The sequence below is a fragment of the Penaeus vannamei genome, chromosome 38 (assembly GCF_042767895.1).
Source record: "Penaeus vannamei isolate JL-2024 chromosome 38, ASM4276789v1, whole genome shotgun sequence".
In the NCBI taxonomy this organism is placed as follows: Eukaryota; Metazoa; Arthropoda; class Malacostraca; order Decapoda; family Penaeidae; genus Penaeus; species Penaeus vannamei.
In genome coordinates this window covers 27,699,732-27,704,731 of record NC_091586.1, presented here as the reverse complement: position 1 = coordinate 27,704,731, position 5,000 = coordinate 27,699,732, and positions in this window count along the sequence as shown.

The window sequence follows — 5,000 nt, the reverse complement described above, 5'->3', positions numbered from 1 at the left end:
TAGGGCCTTAGTTGTGCTCAGGATATGTGGACGGTGGTGGTGGAGTGGAGTGGAGTGCTAGGGCCTTAGTTGTGCTCAGGATATGTGGACGGTGGTGGTGGAGTGGAGTGGAGTGCTAGGGCCTTAGTTGTGCTCAGGATGTGTGGACGGTGGTGGTGGAGTGGAGTGGAGTGCTAGGGCCTTAGGTGTGCTCAGGATATGTGGACGGTGGTGGTGGAGTGGAGTGGAGTGCTAGGGCCTTAGGTGTGCTCAGGATATGTGGACGGTGGTGGTGGAGTGGAGTGGAGTGCTAGGGCCTTAGGTGTGCTCAGGATATGTGGACGGTGGTGGTGGAGTGGAGTGGAGTGCTAGGGCCTTAGGTGTGCTCAGGATATGTGGACGGTGGTGGTGGAGTGGAGTGCTAGGGCCTTAGTTGTGCTCAGGATATGTGGACGGTGGTGGTGGAGTGGAGTGCTAGGGCCTTAGGTGTGCTCAGGATATGTGGACGGTGGTGGTGGAGTGGAGTGGAGTGCTAGGGCCTTAGTTGTGCTCAGGATATGTGGACGGTGGTGGTGGAGTGGAGTGCTAGGGCCTTAGTTGTGCTCAGGATATGTGGACGGTGGTGGTGGAGTGGAGTGCTAGGGCCTTAGGTGTGCTCAGGATATGTAGACGGTGACGGTGGAGTGGAGTGCTAGGGCCTTAGGTGTGCTCAGGATATGTGGACGGTGACGGTGGAGTGGAGTGCTAGGGCCTTAGGTGTGCTCAGGATATGTAGACGGTGACGGTGGAGTGGAGTGCTAGGGCCTTAGGTGTGCTCAGGATATGTGGACGGTGGAGTGGAGTGGAGTGCTAGGGCCTTAGGTGTGCTCAGGATATGTGGACGGTGGAGGTGGAGTGGAGTGCTAGGGCCTTAGGTGTGCTCAGGATATGTGGACGGTGGAGTGGAGTGGAGTGCTAGGGCCTTAGGTGTGCTCAGGATATGTGGACGGTGGTGGTGGAGTGGAGTGCTAGGGCCTTAGGTGTGCTCAGGATATGTGGACGGTGGTGGTGGAGTGGAGTGCTAGGGCCTTAGGTGTGCTCAGGATATGTGGACGGTGGCGGTGGAGTGGAGTGGAGTGCTAGGGCCTTAGGTGTGCTCAGGATGTGTGGACGGTGGCGGTGGAGTGGAGTGGAGTGCTAGGGCCTTAGGTGTGCTCAGGATATGTGGACGGTGGCGGTGGAGTGGAGTGGAGTGCTAGGGCCTTAGGTGTGCTCAGGATATGTGGACGGTGGAGGTGGAGTGGAGTGCTAGGGCCTTAGGTGTGCTCAGGATTGTGGACGGTGGAGGTGGAGGTGGAGTGGAGTGCTAGGGCCTTAGGTGTGCTCAGGATATGTGTGGACGGTGGCGGTGGAGTGGAGTGGAGTGCTAGGGCCTTAGGTGTGCTCAGGATATGTGGACGGTGGCGGTGGAGTGGAGTGCTAGGGCCTTAGGTGTGCTCAGGATATGTGGACGGTGGCGGTGGAGTGGAGTGCTAGGGCCTTAGGTGTGCTCAGGATATGTGGACGGTGGCGGTGGAGTGGAGTGCTAGGGCCTTAGGTGTGCTCAGGATATGTGGACGGTGGCGGTGGAGTGGAGTGCTAGGGCCTTAGGTGTGCTCAGGATATGTGGACGGTGGCGGTGGAGTGGAGTGCTAGGGCCTTAGGTGTGCTCAGGATATGTGGACGGTGGCGGTGGAGTGGAGTGCTAGGGCCTTAGGTGTGCTCAGGATCTGTGTGGACGGTGGTGGTGGAGTGGAGTGCTAGGGCCTTAGGTGTGCTCAGGATATGTGGACGGTGGTGGTGGAGTGGAGTGCTAGGGCCTTAGGTGTGCTCAGGATATGTGGACGGTGGCGGTGGAGTGGAGTGCTAGGGCCTTAGGTGTGCTCAGGATATGTGGACGGTGGTGGTGGAGTGGAGTGCTAGGGCCTTAGGTGTGCTCAGGATGTGTGGACGGTGGAGTGGAGTGGAGTGCTAGGGCCTTAGGTGTGCTCAGGATATGTGGACGGTGGTGGTGGAGTGGAGTGCTAGGGCCTTAGTTGTGCTCAGGATATGTGGACGGTGGAGTGGAGTGGAGTGCTAGGGCCTTAGGTGTGCTCAGGATATGTGGACGGTGGTGGTGGAGTGGAGTGCTAGGGCCTTAGGTGTGCTCAGGATATGTGGACGGTGGTGGTGGAGTGGAGTGCTAGGGCCTTAGGTGTGCTCAGGATATGTGGACGGTGGAGTGGAGTGGAGTGCTAGGGCCTTAGTTGTGCTCAGGATATGTGGACGGTGGAGTGGAGTGGAGTGCTAGGGCCTTAGGTGTGCTCAGGATATGTGGACGGTGGTGGTGGAGTGGAGTGCTAGGGCCTTAGGTGTGCTCAGGATATGTGGACGGTGGTGGTGGAGTGGAGTGCTAGGGCCTTAGGTGTGCTCAGGATATGTGGACGGTGGTGGTGGAGTGGAGTGCTAGGGCCTTAGGTGTGCTCAGGATGTGTGGACGGTGGTGGTGGAGTGGAGTGCTAGGGCCTTGGGTGTGCTCAGGATATGTGGACGGTGGAGTGGAGTGGAGTGCTAGGGCCTTAGTTGTGCTCAGGATATGTGGACGGTGGCGGTGGAGTGGAGTGGAGTGCTAGGGCCTTAGGTGTGCTCAGGATATGTGGACGGTGGTGGTGGAGTGGAGTGCTAGGGCCTTAGTTGTGCTCAGGATATGTGGACGGTGGAGTGGAGTGGAGTGCTAGGGCCTTAGTTGTGCTCAGGATATGTGGACGGTGGAGTGGAGTGGAGTGCTAGGGCCTTAGGTGTGCTCAGGATATGTGGACGGTGGAGTGGAGTGGAGTGCTAGGGCCTTAGGTGTGCTCAGGATATGTGGACGGTGGAGTGGAGTGGAGTGCTAGGGCCTTAGGTGTGCTCAGGATATGTGGACGGTGGCGGTGGAGTGGAGTGCTAGGGCCTTAGGTGTGCTCAGGATATGTGGACGGTGGCGGTGGAGTGGAGTGCTAGGGCCTTAGGTGTGCTCAGGATATGTGGACGGTGGCGGTGGAGTGGAGTGCTAGGGCCTTAGGTGTGCTCAGGATATGTGGACGGTGGAGTGGAGTGCTAGGGCCTTAGGTGTGCTCAGGATATGTGGACGGTGGAGTGGAGTGGAGTGCTAGGGCCTTAGGTGTGCTCAGGATATGTGGACGGTGGAGTGGAGTGGAGTGCTAGGGCCTTAGGTGTGCTCAGGATATGTGGACGGTGGAGTGGAGTGGAGTGCTAGGGCCTTAGGTGTGCTCAGGATATGTGGACGGTGGCGGTGGAGTGGAGTGGAGTGCTAGGGCCTTAGGTGTGCTCAGGATATGTGGACGGTGGCGGTGGAGTGGAGTGGAGTGCTAGGGCCTTAGGTGTGCTCAGGATATGTGGACGGTGGCGGTGGAGTGGAGTGGAGTGCTAGGGCCTTAGGTGTGCTCAGGATATGTGGACGGTGGCGGTGGAGTGGAGTGGAGTGCTAGGGCCTTAGGTGTGCTCAGGATATGTGGACGGTGGCGGTGGAGTGGAGTGGAGTGCTAGGGCCTTAGGTGTGCTCAGGATATGTGGACGGTGGAGTGGAGTGCTAGGGCCTTAGGTGTGCTCAGGATATGTGGACGGTGGAGTGGAGTGCTAGGGCCTTAGGTGTGCTCAGGATATGTGGACGGTGGAGTGGAGTGCTAGGGCCTTAGGTGTGCTCAGGATATGTGGACGGTGGCGGTGGAGTGGAGTGGAGTGCTAGGGCCTTAGGTGTGCTCAGGATATGTGGACGGTGGCGGTGGAGTGGAGTGGAGTGCTAGGGCCTTAGGTGTGCTCAGGATATGTGGACGGTGGCGGTGGAGTGGAGTGGAGTGCTAGGGCCTTAGGTGTGCTCAGGATATGTGGACGGTGGCGGTGGAGTGGAGTGGAGTGCTAGGGCCTTAGGTGTGCTCAGGATATGTGGACGGTGGCGGTGGAGTGGAGTGGAGTGCTAGGGCCTTAGTTGTGCTCAGGATATGTGGACGGTGGCGGTGGAGTGGAGTGGAGTGCTAGGGCCTTAGGTGTGCTCAGGATATGTGGACGGTGGTGGTGGAGTGGAGTGCTAGGGCCTTAGGTGTGCTCAGGATATGTGGACGGTGGCGGTGGAGTGGAGTGCTAGGGCCTTAGGTGTGCTCAGGATATGTGGACGGTGGTGGTGGAGTGGAGTGGAGTGCTAGGGCCTTAGGAGTGCTCAGGATATGTGGACGGTGGCGGTGGAGTGGAGTGGAGTGCTAGGGCCTTAGGTGTGCTCAGGATGTGTGGACGGTGGCGGTGGAGTGGAGTGGAGTGCCTGGGCCTTAGGTGTGCTCAGGATGTGTGGACGGTGGCGGTGGAGTGGAGTGGAGTGCCTGGGCCTTAGGTGTCCTCAGGATGTGTGGACGGTGGCGGTGGAGTGGAGTGGAGTGCCTGGGCCTTAGGTGTGCTCAGGATGTGTGGACGGTGGCGGTGGAGTGGAGTGGAGTGGAGTGCTAGGGCCTTAGGTGTGCTCAGGATGTGTGGACGGTGGTGGTAGAGTGGAGTGGAGTGCTAGGGCCTTAGGTGTGCTCAGGATATGTGGACGGTGGCGGTGGAGTGGAGTGGAGTGCTAGGGCCTTAGGAGTGCTCAGGATATGTGGACGGTGGCGATGGAGTGGAGTGGAGTGCTAGGGCCTTAGGTGTGCTCAGGATGTGTGGACGGTGGTGGTGGAGTGGAGTGCTAGGGCCTTAACTGTGCTCAGGATATGTGGACGGTGGCGATGGAGTGGAGTGCTAGGGCCTTAGGTGTGCTCAGGATGTGTGGACGGTGGTGGTGGAGTGGAGTGGAGTGCTAGGGCCTTAGGTGTGCTCAGGATGTGTGGACGGTGGCGGTGGAGTGGAGTGCTAGGGCCTTAGGTGTGCTCAGGATGTGTGGACGGTGGCGGTGGAGTGGAGTGCTAGGGCCTTAGGTGTGCTCAGGATGTGTGGACGGTGGCGGTGGAGTGGAGTGGAGTGCTAGGGCCTTAGGTGTGCTCAGGATGTGTGGA